This window comes from Phoca vitulina, unplaced genomic scaffold (genome assembly GCF_004348235.1).
Source record: "Phoca vitulina isolate PV1807 unplaced genomic scaffold, GSC_HSeal_1.0 scaffold116, whole genome shotgun sequence".
NCBI lineage: Eukaryota > Metazoa > Chordata > Mammalia > Carnivora > Phocidae > Phoca > Phoca vitulina.
The window spans coordinates 432,176-456,249 of NW_022589819.1; positions in this window are offsets into that span (position 1 = coordinate 432,176).

Consider the following 24,074-nt stretch of genomic DNA (forward strand, 5'->3'; position numbering starts at 1 on the left):
TGTATAATTAGCCCTAGTACTAATTCTTCTAATTGTGCGATTATTTGTATCAGTACGATTTTACCATCTTTAATCTTTCCTACTGCCGCTGTCCTTCCGATGGCGGGGCTGGCAAGGTCAGAGCTCCATCGCCCTAAACAAAACCTCTCCTCAACTCTGCACCTCTGCCTTCTCTTTCTCTGTCACTCCCAACTAACCTGCGGTCTCCACAGCTTCGCCAACAGCATTTATTAGCACCTTGGAGATTGCCCTGCCCCCTTTCCTGCACAGTCCTTACACCTCACATCCCCCTTCCCTACCCATCCAAGTCCAGGTGAAAAAGCCCCTGCTTCCCATTAGTTGGATTGGTTGGTTACATACTCCAGGAGACTAGAGCATTTCTCTTACACATCAATTTTGAGGAAACTGCTTGTTATATAATGGGTTCAATATCTGGTTTCCCCCCTTAGATTGTAAACTTCTTGATTGCAGGAATTATGTTATGGGTTATATTTTGCAAATAAAAGGCATGCAATAAATGATTGGCTGCTGAAGTCGTTCCTTTTCAGCTCAGCCAGCATCCACCCAGAAAAAGTTTGTTTCTGACTTAAGCTGAATTCCTGAACTCAAAGGGATGACCTTTGGTGGGAGAGTGGGGGCAGTATTTAGTAGTGCTTGACTCTTGCCTTTCCCTTTTAAATTCTTTGCCTTTTATGCCTCCACCCAGTTCTCTTTATTCTAAAATGCCCTCTTTGTAGAAATCTCCTTTGTAGTCAGGCCATATAAATCTGAGAAAGAACTTTGGCTTTTGTGTCAGACACACCTAGGCTCAAAGCCATATTCCACTACCTTTTTTTTTTTTTTTAAGATTTATTTATTTAGTGTAGAGGAGGGAGGGGCAGGGAGAGGGGGTGGAGAGAGAGAATCTCAAGCAGATTCCCTGCTGAGCATGAAGCCCTACCCCGGGCTTGATCCCAGGACCCTGAGATCATGACCTGAGCTGAAATCAAGGGTTGGACATTCAACCAACTGAGCCACCCAGGTGCCCCCATATTCCATTAGTTTTTAAAAGAGGACCCTTGGGCAAGTTACTTAATTTTCTGAAACACAGCATCTTTGTCTTTGAATTGGAGACCCTGATTTTTCACAGGGCTAATGTGAGGTGTAAGGGAGCCTGGCAAACAGTAGGTGCTAGAAGAGATAGCTCTCTTCCCCTTTGCCTAATTGGGAGACAGACTACAAAATCTTCAAAAGAACTTTAGCTGGATATTCTGTTTCCCTGTCTCATCTCTTCTCTCCCTCATTGCCAAACTTCTCAAAAGAAAGTTCACACTCCAGTGAAATCAGAAATACAAAGGCTGTCAAAGTAAGAACTGAAGTTTGTAGAGTTTTGTATCCTGTCACCTTCTTGCTACTTCTCCTTTCTAGGGGAGTGTGAATGGGACGAGGGGCCTCAGCTTGGAATTTAAGACAGGTTCTTGGTGGCAGGTAGAGCTGAGAGCTGATGAGTCCTTCAAGTGCCAGCCACCCCCCCCCCCCAGTTACAGTTTTCTATGGAAACAAACCGTAGTGCACAAGGCTGTCTTCTCCTGTGCAGCCTGGTGGGGAGATGCTATAGGGGCTATTTTCCCACATAGCCCGTGTAGGGGGATCTAGATCCTTGTCCCTTGGTCACAGACTTCTGCTAGTGTGAGATGAGGGACCCTCCTGTCCCTGGCTTGCAGTACTAAACTCCCTGGCTTAGTGTCAAGGATGGGTAAATTCAGGATTCTTAGTGGGCTTGAGAAATAAAGTCTGAGTAGGGAGCAAGAAACAAGTAGGAGACAGAAGGTCTAGGCTCTAGTTCAGGTTGGAGGCCATCAAGGTCCCAGAGGTTTCAGTATTCTCTTCAAGAAATGGAGGGGGGCGCCTGGGTGGCTCAGTTGGTTAAGCGTCTGCCTTTGGCTCAGGTCATGATCCCTGGAGCCTGCATCGGGCTCCTTGCTCAGCCTGGAGTCTGCTTCTCCCTCTCTCTCTGGCCCCTGCTCGTGCCCGCCCCCCAAATGAAAGAATAAAATCTTAAAAAAAAAAAAAAAAAAAAAAAGGGAGGGGTTGTCCTATGAAGTCTCTTTCAGCGCTATGAGTCTTTAAAAGCTCAATCTGAAAAGAGGCGTGTGTATTTTTGTGTCTATGTCTGGGAGAAGTGGTGGAGGACTAGCCTGCTCATGGCTTAGAGAACCACTCCTGGTTACAGATGGAGGCTAGCGGTGGTCTAGATAATCCCAAACAGGAAGGGTTACACATTTCTCTGCGGCGTTCAAGGTAGTTTTGGCAGTGAGTGTACTTTTGCCATATGCTTAGCCTAGACTGGAATAGGTATATTCCTTGAGCTACCAATAGGAAATATTGGACTTAAATCCATAGGCTGATAAAACTTTTCCTGTATTACAATAAAACTTCCAACATCTCTTCCTCTCTTTGACCCACACTCAGCTCTACCCTCACTGTAAGAACCCTGAGTCCTGCTCTGCTGCTCCCTTGGTCTCCTTGTTGCCTGAGCAACTGACTTCCAGGCCTGTGGCACCTGGCTCAGGGCATCCTCTCAGACCCGCCAGTGTCCATGCAGATGACCTAATCCACACCCCAATTAAAAAATAAATTGTCCGGTTTATTTTATGTTTTCTTAGAGTCATTTGCATGGTTCAACGTTCAAAAAGTATATTTTATTTTATTTTTTTTAAAGATTTTATTTATTTGAGAGAGAGAATGAGAGAGAGAGAGCACATGAGGGGGGGGAGGGTCAGAGGGAGAAGCAGACTCCCCAGTGAGCAGGGCACCCGATGTGGGACTCGATCCCGGGACTCCAGGATCATGACCAGAGCCGAAGGCAACCACTTAACCAGCTGAGCCATGCAGGCGCCCTCAAAAAGCATATTTTACTGAACAGAAAGAGAATCAATACCAGATGGGGATTACTTGCTTGATTATCAAGAGAATATGTTTGATATTCATTTGGGAGAACATTTTTACCCTGGTGGGGAATAAGGACTCATAAGCACGTGATAAAAAAATCTATCACCTTGGGAATTCTGGCCAATGAAATTGCTCAAGCAAAATAGCTCAACAAAAATCATTAGACTCCTTGGCCTGGGTAGTTCTGGACAATAGAATGGCCTTAGATTATATTTTGGCAGGACAGGGAGGGATATGCAAGGTAATTAACTCTTCCTGCTGCATTTGCATTAATTCCTCAGCTGAAGTAGAAACCCACCTAGACAAGATTAGAGAACAAGCCACTTGGCTGCAACAAATTGCTGCTGAAATCCCAGGAACAGAATGGGATTGGTTTTCTGGTCTGTTTTCCTGGATTCCTCAAGGAATTTGATCAATACTCTGGGCATTAACCCAGGTGGGATTATCTATCTCGGCTGTGCTTTTTATGATTTATCGACTCATAAATGTGGCATGAGTTGCTGCTTAAAAGCGGCAAAAGCAGGAATTAACTTAGTGGTTGTCCAAAGCTTTGAAGTTAGGCCAGGCCAGAGGACTTACAGTCAGGAGCAAACCAGTTTCATTCCTCTAATCCTGATCTTCGCCCCTCTTCAGCAGGAACTAGCTGGAGTTCCTATCTCTCAAGACTGAGGACTGACTAAAGACAAGGATGGGGGGCACTGAGACTGGGGATGCAAGCTCCCACAGACCCCACAGTTTAGACATAGCTGCCTCTGACCAGCCATGTAGCCTGTAGTTACTGTTAAAGAAACCTGTAAGATTGCCTCAGGAAATCACATTCTGTGGCCTCTGAAAAGTCTGTGGGATGCTGTTCTGCCTGAGATGATAAACATCATGTGCCACGTTTGCAAGAAAAGAAATAATAGTTTGCAGCTTAGTAATAGTCACAGGATATAAAACTTCTGCCTTTGTGCTCGAGAGGTGACATCACTAAACATAATCTGAGAACGTTTTGCAGTTGCAGGCCCCTAAAGAGGAACAACCAGGCCCCCGCTGCAGAACGACCGCCTCACTACAGATCGCACCAGAACCAGACAAGGAGATGCCAAGCGGAAGAGGATGATCGAGAAAGGAAATATTATAGTCGACCTAATCGCCAATCAATCAGCATGATCCAAGACCCTTACCCTGAATTTTCACCCTTTATTTTATTATTTTATTTATTTTTTTGTTTTTAAGATTTTATTTATTTATTTGACACAGAGAGAGCGTGAGCTGGGGAGGAGCAAGGGGAGGGGGAGAAGCAGGCTCTCGCTGAACAGGGAGCCCGATGCGGGGCTCCATCCCAGGACCCTGGGATCATGACCTGAGCTGAAGGCAGACGCTTAACTGACTGAGCCACCCAGGCGCCCTTATTTTATTTTTTTGTTTTTATTTTTTTATTTTAAAGATTTTATTTATTTGACAGAGAGAGAGACAGCAAGAGCAGGAACACAAGCAGTGGGAGTGGGAGAGGGAGAAGCAGGCCCCCCGCGGAGCAGGGAGCCCAATGCGGGGCTCGATCCCAGGACCCCAGGATCATGACCCGAATCAAAGGCAGACGCTTAACGACTGAGCCACCCAGGCGCCCCTTTATTTTATTTTTTAAAAGATTTTATTTATTTGAGAGAGAGAGAGAGAGTACGAGCTGGGGTCAGAGGGGCAGAGGGAGAGGGAGAAGCGGGCTCCCCACTGAGCAGGAAGCCCAACTCAGGGTTGATCCCAGGACCCCGTATTCATGACCCAAGCCAAAGGCAGCCGCTTAACCAACTGAGACACCAAGGAAGGCACCCCTGAATTTTCACACTTTAAAAACCCCTGCTTGGAAGCCAATGGGGAACTTAGGCCTCTGAGCATTAGCTCTCCATTCCCCTGGGTGATGCCACACCAATAAATAGCCTATTTTTCTTCGCTCCCAAAACAAACAAAACCAAAACCCAAAAGTAACGAAAACAAAACCCCGAAAAACAACCAACTAAAAAAATAAAACAAAAATCAAAACCCCAAACCCACAAAATTCAGAAAGTGTAAAAGGGTACATACTGAAAGGCCTCCTGCTACCTCCCCACCCAGTTCCCCTGCCCTCCCGCCACCAATATTACTGGTTTCTTCAAAGTTGTTTGACCTTCCGACAACTTTTATCTTCATTCCATTTCATCCACTTTCTTGCCAGGCTCGCCCTCTGGTGATTGACAGCATCTGGAACTTCCTCCTTTCTGAAATTTGGAATGCCAGCGCACCATTCTCTGAGTAGCCCTCGGATCTCTCCCTCCTGGGGGACAGTGAGTATACCTGCCCCACTCCCCAGGGAGACCTCCAGGCATCTCGTCTTCCCCTTTCTCCCTGTCCAGCCAAGAGAGCACTCACATGCAGCACTCAGCTGCTATGACCTAGCAGCACCCTTCAGTTGGGTTCTTGGTGCCCCTTGGTGCACTTGGAAGAGCCCCTCTGCCCCCCACTCCTGAGCCCCCACCCCTCTCCCTATCCCCTTCTCCCAGCAGACTGAAGTGCCCTCCTTCACACTCCAAACATCTCTTTCTTTGCTCATCCTTATTTCCCTTTCCTTAATTTCAGAGCCTGTTGAAAGCCCATCCATCCTTCCTACATCCCATTCTTTTTTTTTTTTAAAGATTTTATTTATTTATTTGTCAGAGTGAGAGAGCACAAACGGGGGAGTGGCAGGCAGAGGTAGAAGCAGGCTCTCTGCTGAGCAGGGAGCCCAATGCGGGGCTCGATCCCAGGACCACGGGATCAGGACCTGAGCTGAAGGCAGACACTTAACTGACTGAGCCACCCAGGCGCCCCTACATCCCATTCTTAACCTTGCTTTGTTTCTTGCTCTCCTGGGCTTTATACTCGCCCCTTTATTTTTAAACCCAGACAAGACTTTGCTGCCTTAAAAGAAAAAATCCTTCTTCATCCTGGTCCCTCTCAGCTGCCACCACATCTTACCTTACCCTTCTCAGCACAGCCAGCATTCTGACTGTCCCCCACGCCTTTGTGCTCATCCTCTCTCCTAAGAATATATATTGTGAATACATTATACACATAGAAGAACGTATAAAATGAGCATGTATAGTTAAAGACAAATGAAAACAAGGGGCGCCTGGGTGGCTCAGTCGGTTAAGCATCTGCCTTCGGCTCAGGTCATGATATCAGGGTCTTGGGATCGAGCCCCACATCGGGCTCCCTGCTCAGCAGGAACCTGCTTCTTCCTTTCCCTCTGCTGCTCCCCCTGCTTGTGCTCTCTTGCTTGTGCGCTCTCTCTCTCAAGTAAATAAATAAAATCTTAAAAAAAAAAAAAAAAGACAGATGAAACAGAATACCTGGGCACCTGACCACAGCTTAAGAAATAAATTCCCAGGACCTTAGATGTCCTGTGGGCTCCACACTGACTGCATCCCTCTCCCTTCCTGCAGGGTGACCTCTACTCTGAATTTCTTAAGTATATGTCCGTTTCTTGTCTTCATAATTTCACTATCTATGCATGTTGTAGGTATTCCTAAATAGCATGCTGTTCAGCTTTGTGTGTTCGATCTTCACATAGATGGAATCATATGTTACGTATTTTTTTCTGGAGCAGGCTTTTGAACTCATTCTGATTTTGTTGGGTTGTATAGTTGTAATTCATTCACTTCCTTTCTATTGCATGCTTACGCCACAATTAATTAATCCATTGTCCTGCTGATGGACATTTGCATTGTTTAAAGATTTATTTATTTGAGAGAGAGAGAGCAAGAGCAAGCAGCGGGAGGGGCAGAGGGAGAGGGAGAGAGAATCTCCAGCAGACTCCCTGTTGAGCGTGGTGTCTGATATGGGGCTCGATCTCACAATCCTGAGATGACCTGAGCCGAAACTGAGTCGGACACTCAACCGACTGAGCCACCCAGGCACCCCACATTTGCGTTGTTTAAACTGGTGGTTATCACAACAATGCTGCTGTGAGCCCTCTTTTACTCTTCTCTGAGTGGGACATGTAAGCTTCTCCAGGGCAGCAGGCTTCAAACTAGGGATCTATATCCCTGTGGTGCAAGAGGACTGTCCAAGGAGTAGGTGGACCTGGATAGATGTGAGGGAACCCTTTTCAGATCTGACTCTCCCAAAAGGCATAGGGTCCTGAGGAGACCCCTGTGAAGGAGAAACACATGCCCCATCCCCTTGCCCAGCCCTCCCTTACCACAGAAACTAGGCCCCAGGGGCATTCAAGACGGTCAAAATACCAGGGCACCAAAGGGACAGTTCCAGAATCTGTGTTGGTTCTGAGAAAGTGAGTGACCTAGTGACATCGTTCTGCAAGTCAGCTACTTTCTCTGTCCTTTCAACAAAGTTGAGTGTTAGCTGATTTATTTATTGTTTTATCCTTTTTATTATTGAGGTGAAATAGATATAAAATTAACCATTTTGAAGTGAACAATTTAGTGGCATTTAGTGCATTCACAACGTTGTGCAACCACCACCTCTATCCACCTCTATCTCGTTCGAAAACATTTTCATCACCCCAGAAGAAACCTGTACCCGCTAAACAGTTGCTCCCTTCCTCCCTCCAGCTCTCAGCAACCCCCAGTATGTGTCCTGTTTCTCTGGAACTATCTATTCTGCTGGATATCTTGTGTAAATGGAATCATGCACTATGTGGCCCCGGGTCTGGCTTCTTTCACATGGCGTAATGCATGTCCATGCATGCTGTAACGTGGATTGGTACTCCCTCCCTTTTTATGGCTGACTAATATTCCAGTGTATGGATATACCACAACTGGTTTGTTCATTCCTCCATTGATGGATGTTTGGGCCATTGCCACCTTTTGGCGACTGTGACTAGTGCTGCTATGCACATGTATTTGTTGAGTACCTGTTTTTAGTTTTTTGGGGATATGTACCTAGGAGTTGGATTTCTGAGTAATTCTATATTTAACTTTGGAGGAACCACCAAACAGGTTTCCAAGGCCACTGAGCCATTCTGTATTCCTACCAGCACATTGTATGAGGATCCCAATTTCTCCACATCCTAGCTATCACTTATTTTCCATATATATGTATTTTAAGCCATCCCAGTGCGTATGAAGTGGTAGCTCATTTTGGTTTTGATTTGCATTTCCCTAATGACTCACAATGTTGAGTACCTTTTCAGGTGGTTGTTGGTGTCACTTATATATCTTCTCTGAGAAATATCAATTCAAGTCCTTTGACCATTTTTAAATTTTTTTTTTTTTTTTTTAAAGATTTTATTTATTTGATAGAGAGAGACACAGTGAGAGAAGGAACACAAGCAGGGGGAGTGAGAGAGGGAGAAGCAGGCTTCCCGCTGAGCAGGGAGCCCGATGCGGGGCTCGATCCCAGGACTCCGGGATCATGACCTGAGCTGAAGGCAGACACTTAACAACTGAGCCACCCAGGCGCCCCTGACCATTTTTAAATTTAATTGTTTGCCTCTTTGTTGTTGAATTGTAAGTGTTCTTTATATATTGTAGATATTAGATTCTTATAAGATACACGATTTACAAATATTTTCTCCCATTCTGTAGGTTGTCTTTTTTACTTTCTTGATGAAATGTCTTTAGATTGGGGCACCTGGCTGGCTCAGTCAGCAGAGTGTGCAACTCTTAATGAGTTCAAGTTGCATGTTGGGTATAGCGCTTACTAAAAAAAAAAAAAAAAAAAATAGTAATAAAGTGTTTAGAAGTACAAATATTTTATTTTTTTAAGATTTTATTTATTTATTTGACAGAGAGAGACACAGCGAGAGAGGGAACACAAGCAGAGGCAGAGGGAGAGGGAGAAGCAGACTCCCCACTGAGTAGGGAGCCCGATGCAGGGCTCGATCCCAGGACACTGGGATCATGACCTGAGCCGAAGGCAGACGCTTAATGACTGAGCCACCCAGGCGCCCCTAGAAGTACAAATATTTTAAATTTTGGTGATGTCCAACTATTTTTCCTTTTGTTGCTTGTGCTTTTGGTGTCCATATCTAAGAAACAATCACCTAGGGGTGCCTGGCAGTCTCAATCAGAAGAGTGTACAACTCTTGACCTCAGGGTCATGAGTTCAAGCTCCACATTGTGTGTAGATTACTAAAGAAAATAAATAAACTTTAAAAAAATCACCAAATCCAAGGTTGTGAACTTCTAACCGTTCTTAAACTCTTATATTTAGGTTGTTGAACCATTTTGAGTTAATTTTTGTATACAATGTGAGATAGGGGTTCGACATCATTCTTTTGCATGTGGATATCCAGTTTTCTAGCACCATTTGTTGAAGAGACCAGCTGATTGATTTTTGATGATAAGTCACTGTGTTTTGGTATATAACTTCGTATGATTTCAAAGAACTTAGTGACATTGCTATGACAAAACTCCTCCCATTTACATCTACATATTTATGGGAACAAAATTTTCAGTTCTTAAATCTATAAAAATGAAAACTAGGGGGACGCCTGGGTGGCTCAGTCGGTTGGGCATCTGTCTTTGGCTTGGGTCATGATCCCAGGGTCCTGGGATCAGGTCCCGTGTCAGGTTCCTTGCTTGGCGGGGAGCCTGCTTCTCCCTCTGCCTGCCACTCCCCTTGCTTGTGCTCTCTCTCTCTGACAATAAATAAATAAAATCTCAAAAAAAAGAAAACTAGGAATAGAATTCATGCTGAATCCTGTCTAATTCTAGCGATAAGTAATGTTCATTCGTGTAGTTCATAAATACGTGAACTAATTGAAAAGAAAGTGGCCCAACCATCTTATTTAGAATTGTACTTCTTTTTTAAAAAAAATATTATGTATTACTAACTTAATTTTTAAATTAATTAATTAATTAATTAGAGTAAGCTCTACACCCAATGTGGGGCAAATCATGACCCCAAGATCAAGAGTTGCATGCTTTACTGACTGAGCCAGCCAGGTGCCCCTAGAATTGCACTTCTAATCTAATTTTATTTATTTATTTATTTAAAGATTTATTTATTTACTTTAGAAAGAGAGAGTGTGTGTGAGTGGGGGGAGAGGCAGAAGGAGAAGGAGAGCAAGAGAATCTCAAGCAGAATCCCCGCTGAGTGCGGAGCCCTACCCAGGGCTCCATCCCAGGACCCTGAAATCAAGAGCTGAAATCAAGAGTTGGACGTTTAACCAACTGAGCCACCCAGGTACCCCTCTAATTTTATTTTTTTGCTTAATCATTAGTTAGCAAAGTTTATCAAATATTCATGTTGTTTTGACAAATTAATTTTTAATGATAATAATAATAATTACTTAATCCAGAAGGAAAAGTTTGAAACTCAGAGCTGTAAGACCACAGGAAATTTTAAATTTTCCTTTTTTTTTTTTTAAAGATTTTATTTATTTATTTGAGAGAGAGAGAATGAGAGACAGAGAGCACGAGAGGGAGGAGGGTCAGAGGGAGAAGCAGACTCCCCGCCGAGCAGGGAGCCCGATGCGGGACTCGATCCTGGGACTCCAGGATCATGACCTGAGCCGAAGGCAGTCGCTCAACCAACTGAGCCACCCAGGCGCCCCCCCCCCCCCTTTTTTTTTTTTTTAAAGTAGACTCCATGCCCAGCGTGGAGCCCAACATGGGGCTCAAACTCATGACCCTGAGATCAAGACCTAAGCTGAGATCAAGAATCTGATGCTTAACCGACTGAGCCACCTGGGTGCTCCTAAAAATTCAATTTTTTAAAGAAATTTTATTTATTTTAAGTAAGCTCTACACCCAATATGGGGCTCAAACCCAAGCCTCGAGATCAAGACTTGTATGCTTTTCCCACTGAGCCAGCCAGGCACCCCTAAAAATCCATTTTTATCTATATACATATTTTCATTGCAGAGAATAGAAGACTTTCAAACATAAGCCATATTTTATTAAGATAATGTTTTGGTAGGTCAAAAGAGAAATATGAATTCAGAAGAAATGGAACATGTGAAATTTCTGATTGTTACAGAAGAGAGTGGTCAAGGGCTTTTTAATGAATCAGAGAGGGTAAAGGGTCAGTATTTACAACACACTGGAAATTGCATCTTCTTACAATGACTTAAACATTTCAGGAAAATTTTAGATAGTAGCATAAAAATGTGCATGTACCTACATATGTATGTACCTACATAGTTTATAAACTTTTTTAAACACGAGCAACAAAGTTTAAAGATGAAGTGCTTCTCACACTTTGTTGTGCATGTGAATCATCTGGAGATTTGTTCAAATCCAGATTCTGAGTCTGAAGGTCTGGATGGCGCCTGAGGTTCTGCATTTCTACAAGCTCCCGGTGACGCCCGCGCTGCTGGTCTGTGGACCACGCTTTGAGTAGCAAGCATCAGTACACAGTAGGCCCCCCTTATCCGTGGGGGATACGTTCCGAGACCTTCAGTGGATGTCTGACACTACAGAGGTCCCGAGCCCCATAGATAACTATTTTTTCAACACATACATACCTATGATAAAGTTGAATTTATAAATTTGAATTTATAATTTATAAATTTATAAATTTGAATTTATAATTTATAAATTTATAAAGTTGAATTTATAATTTATAAATTTATAAAGTTGAATTTATAAACAGTAAGATTAACAAGAGTAACATAATACAACAGAACAATTATAACAATATACTGTAATGAAAGTGATATGAATGCAGTCTCTCTCTCAAATGTCTTATTGAACTGTACTCACTCTTCTTGTGAGGACGTTAGATGATAAAGCGCCTGCGTGAGAGATAAAGTGAGATGAATGACTGGCATTAGGCTCCTGTAGACTTGATCCACTTGATCTGTCAGAAGTAGGATCATCTACTTTCAGACCGAGGTTGACTGAGGGTAACAGCAGCTGTGGAAAGTGAAACTAGGTATAAGGGGGGTGGTGCTGCCTCGGATAAGGGGGTTAACTGCCGCGGATAAGGGGGGATGCTGCCGTGGATGGGGGGTTACTGCTGCAGATAAGGGGGGGCTGCTGCAGATAAGGGGAGATGCTGCCGCGGATGGGGGGGTTCTGCCGCGGATAAGGGGGGATGCTGCCGCGGAAAAGGGGGGTACTGCTGTATTCCTACCAGTGGAACTGCTGGGCGATGGGATCTTCACATGTTCCACTGCCCTGCCTGATGCTGAAGTATCTTCTGAAGTAGTTGTACCAATTTACACTCCCCAGCAGCGGCCCCGCCGCCGCTTGTGAGGTCACCCCAGGCTTCCTGACTCCCAGCGCTCGCCTTGCTTGAGCCTTCTGCAGCCGGGGGCGCATTTGACCATGCTTGTCTGGTACACCGCCTTCCCCTGGTTTCCGTGACACCTCTTTCTTCCGGCTTCCCTTTCTTCTACAACCTCAGGCTCCTCGGCAACCCCTCGCTCTCTTCCTTTGTCCACCTTTTAACTGTTGGTGTCCTTGGCTTTTATTCTCCTTGCTCTTCCTGGGCCATAGCTTGTGCACTTAAGAGGTGGATTACCACCTGGGAGACTCTGTGATGGTTAGTTTTATGTGTCAACTTGGGTTGGCTATAGTACCCAGTCCTTTAGTCAAACACTACTCTGGATGTTTCTGTGAAGGTGTTTTGTGGATATGATTAACATCTACACTCAGCTGACTCTAAGTAAAGGAGGTTTTCGTTGATAATGTGGGTGGGCCTCATCCAATCAGTTGAAGGCTCCAGGAGCAAAAATTGAAGTTTCCCAGAGAAACTCAAGGCTATCACGTAGAAATCTTGCTTCAGCTTCCAGCCTGCCAGCCTGCTCTACATACTCGAACTCAAGACCACAACATCAACTCTTCCCTGAGTTTCCAGCCTGCTGGCCTGCCCTATGGATTTCGGACTTGGCAGCCCCCATAATTGCATGAGCCAATTCCTTAAAATAAATCTCTTTGTATGTATTTATTTTTAAAGATTTTATTTTTATTTATTTGAGAGAGAGCAAGAGTGAGAGTGAGAGAGAGTGAGCATGGGGGGGGGGTGGAGTGGGGAAGGGGAGAGGGAGAAGCAGACTTCCCGCTGAGCAGGGAGCCCGATGCAGGGCTCGATCCCAGGACCCTGGGATCATGACCCGTGCTGAAGGCAGATGCTTAGCCAACTGAGCCACCGAGGCACCCCAGTCTCTTTGTATTTATGTTTCTGCTTTTCTGGAGAACCATGACTGATATAGATTCCCATGTTTCTGTCTCCCACCAGACCTGCCTCCCGTTTCGGGTCTAGAATATCCATCTTCTCCTGAATATTATAAAGGTACTTAAAACACAATATGTCCTGGATAGAATCTGTTCTCTTTCTCCCCAAACCTGTTTCTCCATATAGGTGCCACCATCCATCCCATCACCCAAGCTAAAAACTTGGGATTCGATACGGACTTCTCTTTGCGCTTCATCCCTCATATATACTTAGCCACCAAATCCCTTACCCATCCATTTAATAAATATAGGAGTTCCTACAGTGTGCCAATGCTGAAAGTGCAGGTAGTTCAAAGGAGAGTAAGACCCATTTGCTGAGGATGTGAAGAAACTGAAACCCTTGTTGATGGGAATACCAAATGGTACTGAAAACACCATGGTGGTTCCCCAAAAAATTAAAAATAGAATTACCATGTGATTCAGAAACTCCACTTCTGGGTATACATCCAAAAGAATTGAAAGCAGGGTCTCAAAGAGATATTTGTACACCCATATTCACAGCAACATTACTCACAGTAGCTAAAACATGAAAACAATCCAAATGCCCATCAACAGATGAATGGATGAGCAAAATGTGGATGCACATACAATAGAATATTACTCAGCCTTAAAAAGGATGGAAATTCTGACACATGCTACAACATGGATGAAACTTGAGGACCTTGTGCTAAGGGAAATAAGCCAGATGCAAAAGGACAAATACTGTATGATTCCATTTATATGAGATACTTAGAGCAGTCAAAATCATGGAGACAGAGAGCAGAATGGTGTTTACCAGGGCTGGGGGAGTGGGGAACAAGGAGTTAGTGTTTAATGGGTATAGAGTTTCAGGTTTTTTTTTTAAAGATTTATTTATTTGAGAGAGAGAGAGCGCAGGTGAGAGGGAGAGGGAGGGAGAACCTGAAGCAGACTCTGCCTTGAGCACAGAGCCTGACGTGGGGCTCAATCCGACAACCCTGAGATCGTGACCTGAGCCGAAACCAAGAGTCAGACGCTTAACTGACTAAGCCACCCAGGCGCCCCGGAACAATCATTTTAATACAGAAAATTGTCCTGTCAGATATAACTCTTGAAAAAGAAACCTATCTCTTTAAAAGCTAAAAACCCATACCTATTTATTGGACACATTTTACTTTTCTTGTTGGTTTCCCAGGAAGCTAAAACCTCTCTAATATTTCACTGTCTTTTAAATTAAATAATAAAACGTTAATTTGTAAAAACAAAAACAAAAACAAAAAAATGAAAGAAAAAAACATTTCCTACCCTCAAGAAGACTACAGTTAATAACTACGTAGCCAGAGTATGCTGGGGTAAGCGCTGAGATGGGGGCAGCCTGGGTGTGGTGAGAGCCCAGCAGAGAGCACAGAGGGGCCTCCGAGGTCTACCCCTCAACACTTGTCCTGGCTCTCCTTCCCCACTGCTCTGCTTGCGTGTAGCCAGCCCCTGGTCTCTTACAGGGATTAGAAATGTCTCCTAACTGGTCTTCCAATTCACCTTCCATAGTTTCCAGAATAATATTTTTGAAATGCTGATGAAATCATATCACTTCCCTGCCTCAAATGCCATATAACTAATTGCCCTACAAGCCACCAGCCTGGCTCCTGAGTAGGGCAGACCCTCCTGCCCAGTCTGTTTAGCCATGTGGTAATGCCTAACTTCAAGAGTGCTGAGAAATTCAGTCCCACCACGTGCCCGGAAGAAGGCAGAAAATAGGAAAACTGGCGAACGGCCTCCATGACTACCACAGCTTGGTGCAGTGCCCACCTGCTTCCATCTCTCTCTTCCACTGGACCCCGCGGATCCCAAGCGCGGCACAGGGTTCCTGCCCTTGAGCGGTTTGCTCCAGGAATGGGCAGAGACCAGTAAATCAATGGACTGTAATTCTCCATGTTCCTGTGACAGTCCAGGTTTGGCTGGCGTGTTGGCTGGGGAAAACCCATGAAAGAAGAGCAATGGATTATGGGAGAGGAGAGTGGGAAAGGGACAGTCTTAATTTGCATGTCCCTGCAAGCAGAGGCTGAGATGTAGGTTTAGGCAGTTAATTTAGATGATTCAAGAATGCAGAAGTGAGGCAGTGTGATATCGTGTAGAAGGAAAAGCCAATTTAGGAGGAGGATAGCGAAGTTACTGTTGTGCGCGATGGGAATTTGATTCCACTGGAACTTTCTGAGGAGGGAAACAGAACGTCTCCAGAAACTGCCCGCCAGAAGGACAGGAGGCAGGTGCATTTAGCCACCAATGGGCACCGAGGCTCCAGAAAAGGCCCAGGTTGGGATGATTTAGCACAAGTTGAGTCTGAGCTCCAAAGAACTGTCCCCCTCAGCCATAGCTGAAATCAGAGGGGCAGAGAAGATACAGGGCACAGAAAGTGGCTGCTACAGGGGACCTAAGGTTTCTTAAATTACTGCTTTCTGTCAGTTGCTGTGCTAGGTGCTAATTTATGTACCTTACTCTTTTTAGTACAGCAACCTTATGAAGTAGGTTTTGTGATAACTTACAGAAAGATGGTAGCATGTCATCACAGCAAGCATAATGGGTGGCTCTGACGGGGTGGCTTTACCTTCATCTGGTCATTTTTCAAAAAGGTCTATCTCAGAAATGGGATTTTAAAAATGCAGATATGACTGGGCTCCAAAGGACTGACTCATGCCAATAACACTCATGAAAGTCTAGTGTATAAAGGGCTCATTTGTTAATTTCAATGGTAGGTGTAACTTGCAAGATGATTTGATACTTATGTTCCTTGAGCTTTATTATTCATTTGATATTTTTGACAGAGCCTGTCGTGTGGCAGGGTCTTTGTGTCTTGTCTAGTCTTTTTATTTGCTTGTTTGATCTTAGTCATTTAATGATCAAAGGGGGTTAAAGTTTTTTATATTTTAACTTTTTTTTTTTTTTTTTTTTTTAAGATTCTATCCATTTATTTGTCAGGGAGAGAGAGGGAGAAGCAGACTTCCTACTGAGCAGGGAGCCCAACTTGGGGCTCGACACGGGGCTCGATCCCAGGACCCTGAGATCACGACCTGAGCTGAAGGCAGATGCTTAACCGACTGAGCCACCCAGGCGCCCCAAAAATAAATTCTTTAAAAAAAGTCAATGAGTTGTACACTTAAGATTTATGCACTATATGTGTGTTATATCTCAATTAAAAAAAGATAATGCCAGTGGGTGTGTCAAAGGTGAAGTGTCACATGTTATTAAAAATAGATTTGACCAGGGCGCCTGGGTGGCTCAGTTGGTTAAGCGACTGCCTTCGGCTCAGGTCATGATCCTGGAGTCCCGGGATCGAGTCCCGCATCGGGCTCCCTGCTCGGCAGGGAGTCTGCTTCTCCCTCTGACCCTCCCCCCTCTCATGTACTCGCTCTCTCTCATTCTCTCTCTCTCAAATAAAAAAAAAAAAAATAGATTTGACCATTTCATCTAGGTTTTCCAATTTGCTGGCATACAATTGCTCACAATACTCACTTACAATCCTTTTTTTTTTTTTTAAAGATTTTTATTTATTTGACAGAGAGAGAGAAGAGCAGGGGGAGAGGGAGAAAAAGACTCCCTGCCGAGCAGGGAGCCTGATGCGGGACTCAATCCCAGGACCCCGAGATCACAACCCGAGCCAAAGGCAGACGCTTAACCGACTGAGCCACCCAGGCGCCCCTCACTTACAATCCTTTTTATTTCAGGAATAATGTCCCCAGTTTCATTTCTGATTCTAGTAATTTGTGTCTTCTCTTTTTTCTTAGTCCAGCTAACTAAAAGGTTGTCAATTTTATTGATCACTTCAAAGAAACAACTTTTGGTTTCATTGATTTTCTTTACTGTTTTTCTAATTTCTATTTTGTTTATCTCTGCTCTGACCTTTATTACTTCCTTCCTTCTGCTAGTTTTAGGTTTAGTTTGTTCTTTTTCTAGTTACTTAAGTTGTAAAGGTAGGTTATTGATTCGAGAATTTTCTTGTTTTTTAATGTAAGTGTTTATAGTTATACATTTCCCTCTTAATACTGCTTTTGCTGCATCCCATAAGTTTTGGTATGTTGTGTCTTCATTTTCATCTGTCTTTAAGTATTTTCTAATTTTCCTTGTGATTTCTTCTTTGATCTATTGATTGTTTAAAAGTGTGTTGTTTAATTTCCACAAATTTATGAGTTTTCCAGTTTTACTTTTGTTGTTGGTTTCTAACTTCATCCTGTTGTGATTGGAGAAGATACTGTATATGATATCTATCTTTGAAATCTATTGAGACATAATTTATGGCCTAACACCTGGTATATCCTGGAAAATGTCCCATGTGCCCTGGAGAAGGATGTGTGTGCTCTTGCTGTCGGGTAGTGTTCTGTACACGTCTGTTAGATCTAGTTGGCTTACTGTGTTGTTTAAGTCCTCTGTGTCCTCACTTACTTTTTGTCTAGTTGCTCTGTTCATTGTTTTGTTTGTTTGTTTTTTTAAGTAGGCTCTATGCCCAGTGTGGAGCCCAATGCGGGGCTCAAACTCATGACCCTGAGATCAAGACCTGAGCTGAGATCAAGAGTTGGAACGCTCAACTGACTGAGCCACCCAGGTGCCCCTGGTTGTTCTGTTTATTGTTAAGAATGGGGTATTGACATCTCCAACTATGATTGTAAGACCTGTCTATTTCTCCCTTCAATTCTGACCCTTTTGGCTTCATATATTTTGAGGGTCTGTAATTAGGTGTGAAAATGTTGTAATTGTTCTATGTCCTTGCTGCATTGAACCTTGTATTAATATATAATGTCCCTCTTTGTCTCTTGTAAACTTTTTAAATTTAAAGTCTATTTTGTCTGATACTGGTATACCTACCCCTGCTTTCTTTTAGCTCCGTTTGCATGGAGTATCCTTTTCCATCTTTTCACTTTCAATCTATTTGAGGTCTTTGGATCTCAAGTGAAACTCTTATAGACAGCATATAGTTAGATACTGTATTTTTTTAATCCAGTCTTGCCTATCTCTGTATTTTGATTGGAGAGTTTAATCCATTTACATTTAAAGTAATTACTGATTAAGGGGGACTTACTCCTATCATTTTGCTCTTTCTTTTCTATAATGCCTTATAACTTTATTTGTCCTTCATTTCTTGCATTACTGTGTTCTTTTGTGTTTAGTTGACTTTTTGGTAGTGAAACATTTTAAATTCCTTTCTCATTTCCTTTTGTGTAGATTCTATAACTATTTTCTTTGTGGTTACCATGGGGATTACTTTTATTTTATTTTATTTTTTAAGATTTTATTTATTTATTTGACAGAGAGAGAGAGAGAGAGACAGCGAGAGAGGGAACACAAGCAGGGAGAGTAGAAGAGGGAGAAGCAGGCTTCCTGCTAAGCAGGGAGCCCGATGTGGGGCTCGATCCCAGGACCCCGGGATCATGACCTGAGCCGAAGGCAGACGCTTAACGACTGAGCCACCCAGGCGCCCCGGGGATTATTTTTAATATCTTAAAGTTATAACACTAATTTGAATTTATACCAGCTTAACTTCAATATCATAAAAAGACTGCTCTCGGGGCACCTGAGTGGCTTAGTTGTTAAGCAGGGAGCCTGATGCGGGGCTCGAACCCAGGACCCCAGGATCATGACCCAAGCCGAAGGCAGACGCTCAACCGACAGAGCCACCCAGGCGCCCCTAAAATAATTTTTAAAAAATAGATTTGATATTGCTGATTTTTTAAAAAGTGGGATAATTGTATTATCATTGTGTTCTCAAAAAGGAGTATTTATCTTGTAGAGATACATACTTATGTATATTAACAGGTGAAATGTAACATAATGTCTTGGATTTGTTTAAAAATAATCCCAGAAGGAGTGGTTGGGTCTGAGATAAAGCAGTATTGTCCATATATTGATGATTGTTGAAGCTGGGTGATGGGTGCATGGAGGTTTGTTATACTATTCTCTCTACTTTTGCGTATGTTTGAAGTTTTACAAAACAAAACTTAAATAGTCTGTGGAGAGACTGCATAAGGATCTCCTGTTAGTAGTATAGCAGGGTGACTCTTTTGGTGTATTGGAACATTTAGGCAGGTATTCAAGCCACTTTTTCCTGTAAAATGGCTTTTACAAGACTTCTACTGGGGATAAACACTGAGGATGCAGAAGAGGTGCTGAGTCCCCCAGAGATCCTCTGCAAGAGTCTTCCTGCCTGGTTCCAGAGCTTTCTCCTTTGACTCCTTATGTTTCCCTCCATCTGTTTGAATATGTACCACATGTACCCAACAAGAGTGCAAAGAGAAATAAAAGGGATTTTGAGAAGAGTACATCTCTCTCCTTGCCCCACACCCCATTTTCTAGCCCCTAGTTCTCCCCAAAGACAACTCTCTCATCCAGTTTTTTGTATACCTTTCCAGAGAAATTGTACACATACAAGGAGCAGATGTAACTACATCCTCTTTGCCCCCGCTTTTCTGCATAAATGACAACAGACCACACACATGGTTTTGAATGTTTGCTTAGTTAAAAAGTATATATTATGAATACTATCTTGAGACATTGCACTTCATACATACACAAGCCTTAAGCTTTCAGAGGCTGCGTAGCATCCCACTGTCCAAACTACAAGGTGCTGAGCGTTATTCCTCTGCTAATGGACATGGGTTATTTCCAGATGTTTGCTCTTGGTAACAATGAATGCTGTAGTGAATATCTTTGTACACCACCCTTCTACACCCGTAAGGGAAAAGAACTTTTCATTTTGATAGTCTTAATTTAGTTCTCACAGGTAGCCTTAAGGGGAGTGGATTTTGTTGTTGGCTCCATGTGTGACAGATGACAAAACAGGATAAGTAAGGTTGTGAAACACCTAATAAATTTGTCAAGCCAAACCTGAGGTTCCAGGCTGTCTTCAGTCAAAGCCTGAATTCACTAGGGCTGGGGCCAGACATGGGGACATAAGGAGTTCTGCTGGAGTATGACTTTCATTTGAGTCTGGTAGAAAAGCAAGGCATGAATGTATGTCTCTTCTACACTGGAAAGTTCTCTCCCTGCCCCTTGGAACATTAGGGGGTGGGGGCAGGAGACTGCCCTTCTTTGAACCCCAGCACTGCCCTTTTGGTGGGAGGGAGCTAGGATCCAGAAGAGGAAAGGAGATTAATCATTCCCCCTTCTCCCCTGCTGCCCCCACAACACACACACTCCCCAGGATATGGAGGAAAACATTAGAGAGGCATTTTTTTTAATTAAGAAAAAAATTTTTAAAAGTAATCTCTACACCCAACGTGGCTCTCAAACTCACATCCCCGAGATCAAGAGTCACATGCTCTACCAAATGAGCCAGCCAGGCACCCCTGAGACGCATTTTGAGTGAAAGGGCAGACGAGGGACAGTTAGGTCCCCCTTCCCACCAAAAATCAGTCCAGATCTGGGGATGGAGGTGGTGAGAGAAGGATCCATCCCTCCCCTTGCCCTTCTCCAGCTGACCCCTGAGTACATGAGTCAGAGTTATGGTCACTACCCTCTCACCTGGGCTACACAGGGCAGCCTCCCCATAGGTGGCAAGAAGTGGGGGAGGGGAGGATGACATGCATCGTGAGCCACCCAGGACTGGGAGACCTTGGAGGGATGGGATGGACAGAGGTGAGGTGGAGCTGTGTTGTGGAGAGACAGACACACTGGTGTATCCCAGGCTTGGCTATTTCCAGGGACTGAGTTTCCATATGAAGGATATATGGCTCCTTATAAGAGGTCAAGGATAGGCCTTCTATTTCCTGGGAGGTCACCACTCTGCCCTTGATGTCTTTCTTAATTCTCAGGAATTGTTTGTACAATGGATGGGTGAGAAGAGGAGGTTCAGTGTCCTGACCCAGAGTCTAGACCTGCAAGTTGGCCTCTGGGGTTCAGGGGCCTAGAGGAGCCTAGGGACTGCGCATAACCCTTTCCCAAGGCTCTAAGGGTGATTTATGTAAAGGTTTCTCAAGGTTACAGTTGGGAGCCACCCAGGTGCCCCTCATATGAAATTTTCAAGGAGCTGAGGTCCCCATGGGAGTAGTAAGACATTCTGAGAGGCCATTATGTAATCATTTCTTTTTTTTTAACCTGTGAATAGGGGACGAGTTGCAGACTATGGGGTGTTGCTTTCTTCTCTTTGGAATTGGTCCCCTGGGGGAGCCTGGGTGGCTCAGTCAGTTAAGCATCTGTCTTTGGCTCCGGTCATGAGCCCAAGGTCCTGGGATTGAGCCCCATGTCAGGCTTCCTGCTCAGCAGGGAGTCTGCTTCTCCCTCTGCCTGCCACTCCCCCTGCTTGTGCTCTCCCTCTCTGTCAAATGAATAAATAAAATCTTTTTTTTTAAAGATTTTATTTATTTATTTGACAGAGAGATAGACAGAAGAGCACAAGCAGAGGGAGGCAGAGGGAGAGGGAGAAGCAGGCTTTGCACCAAGCAGGGAACCCGATGCGGGACTCGATTCCAGGACCCTGAGATCATGACCTGAGCCGAAGGCAGAGGCTTAACCATCTGAGCCACCCAGGCGCCCGAATAAATAAAATATTAAAAAAAAGAAAAAGAATTGGTCCTCTGGAAGTATGTATTAGAAGCTTTGAATTGATGAGAAGAAATTTTGATGAGAGGGAAGACACTGGCAGGAGTAGAAGGGCTATCATTTTAAGCATTATTTACCTCCTTCCTTCCGTCTGGAGTGAAAACATAGGTTGCATTTGCCAGGCTTTATAATGATGCCAAAAATAGACTAGCCAAGGTCATCTTCACCAAATGGGGATCTACTGAAAATCTACTTGGGAGCCGAAAGAGGGCAATAAAGATCTGGTGTCTTCAGGCCCAGAGCCTCTGGGGTCATGGTCCTTCTACACTGGACTGGGCCTCATGGAGATCTAGAACAGGGACCCAACTCCAGTGACTTTGTTCACCTTGATTTGTCACTATGCAATGTAGCTTTTCCATGGGCAGTTTCCCACTGTCGTCTCCCAAAATCCATTCTCTTCTAATATAGTATTAGAGTTCTGGCTGTGCACATGGTAGGCAAACTTGAAACCACATTTCCCAGCCTCTCATATAACCAACTTTTTGCCAACAGAATATGAATGCAAGAGTTGGGTGAATTTCCATGTCATTACTTGTCCCCTATTTTTTCTTTCATTCCACTTCCTTGGGACTGGAATGCAGACTTGATGGAGAGTTCTTTTGACCATGCAGACAAGGACAATTCTCAATGGCATGGCAGAGCCACGAGATGGAAGGAGCCTGGGATCCTGAGTGATACTGATGAGCAGCTGTGCCCTGCCGGCCAGGGCCACCTTTGCCACATCAGCCCTGTCTGCTTACGCTGACGGTCTTATTTGAGAAAGATGCAAACTTCTACCTTATTTAAATCACTGCGTTTTGGGTTGTCTTTATTATAGCAGCTTAGATTAGACCCTGATAAGCACATGTCTGTGGGGGTTGCCTTTGGCTCCCATATTGATTTCTGGCTAAATGTCTTAGTTAGATACATGTTTGGCTGCTAAAACTTGGGCTAAAATAACCACAGTGAGGGGTGCCTGGGTGGCTCAGTCAGTTAAGCAGCTGCCTTCAGCTCAGATCATGATTCTGGAGTCCTGGGATTGAGTCCCGCATCGGGCTCCTTGCTCAGCAGGGAGCCTTCTTCTCCCCTGCCTGCCATTCCCCCTGCTTGTGCTTGCTCTCTGTCTCTCTCTCTCACTTTCTCTGTGTCAAATAAATAAATAAAATCTTAAATAAAAAAAAAATAAAATAACCACAGTGGCTTAAATGGCTGAGTATAAACGGTCCAGGGCAGTTACGATAGCCCTGCAAGACTGGGGAGCAGCGCTTCTTTGATTTTGTTGCTTTGTCATCATCAACATGTGACTTCCATCTTGTGGTCTAGGGCAACTGTTTTGGCTTCCACCAGTGTGTCTGCACTCCAGCCAGTGGGAAGGGGAGAAGAAAAATTGAGGAGCACACCCCTTTCTTTAAGAGCATACCCCACGGGCCCAGTGGAAAACTTGTAAGCTTTAATACTTAAGGAAGAGAGGAGAATGGATTCTGACACACTGCTAAGTTTTTTAACTCAACAAATGCTGGGAGAAACTCATGAAAGAAAGGCACCCCTTTTTTAAAGGCAGCTATGAGCTGAGCGGATATATTAGTCTGCTTGGGCTGCCATAACAAAATGCCCTACACTGGGCAGCTTAAACAACAGAAATGTCTTAGCTCCCAGCTCTGGAGGCTGAAGTCTGAGACCAGGGTGCCAGCATGGTTGGTGTCTGGTGAGGACTCTCTTCCTGGCTTACAGACAGTCATCCTCACCTGGCCTTTCCTCCATGATGCATGATGGGATGGGAGGGAGGTATGTCAGGGAGGTTGAGAGAGAGAGAGAGGGCGCTCTGCTGTCTCTTCTTATAAAGACACTTAGCCTATTGGATCAATGCCCCACCCGTATGACCTCGTTTAACCTTAATTACTTCTTTTTTTAAAAAAAGATTTATTTGTTTGACAGAGAGAGCACAAGCAGGTGGAATAGCAGGCAGAGGGAGAGGGAGAAGCAGGCTCCCTGCTGAGCAAGGAGCCTGATGTGGGGCTTGATCTCAGGACCCTGAGATCATAACCTGAGCCCAAGGCAGTTGCTTAACCAACTGAGCCACCCAGGCGCCCCTAACCTTAATTACTTCTTAATAGGCCTTATCATCTTCAGATATAGTCACATTGGGGGTTAGGACTTCAGCATATGAATTTCGGGGTGACACGATTCAGTTCCTAGCAGAGGCTTAAAGAAGGTACTCAAAATTCAATGGCTTAAGTATTCAGCCAGGTGAGGATTCATTATGTTCTGATGACAAACAACTCCCAAATCTTGGTTGTCATAGTGGTTTGCAAAATATGGCCCTAAATCTCTCCTATTCTAGTGTGTATGCCTCTTTGCAATATGACTTTGCGTTCCTCCCATCGTGAGGTAAGGTTTCCCCCACCCTTAAATCTGGGCAGGCCCTTTGATTTGCTGTCACCAATAGAACAGGGTGGAAGTGACGTTATGTGACTTCTGAAGACA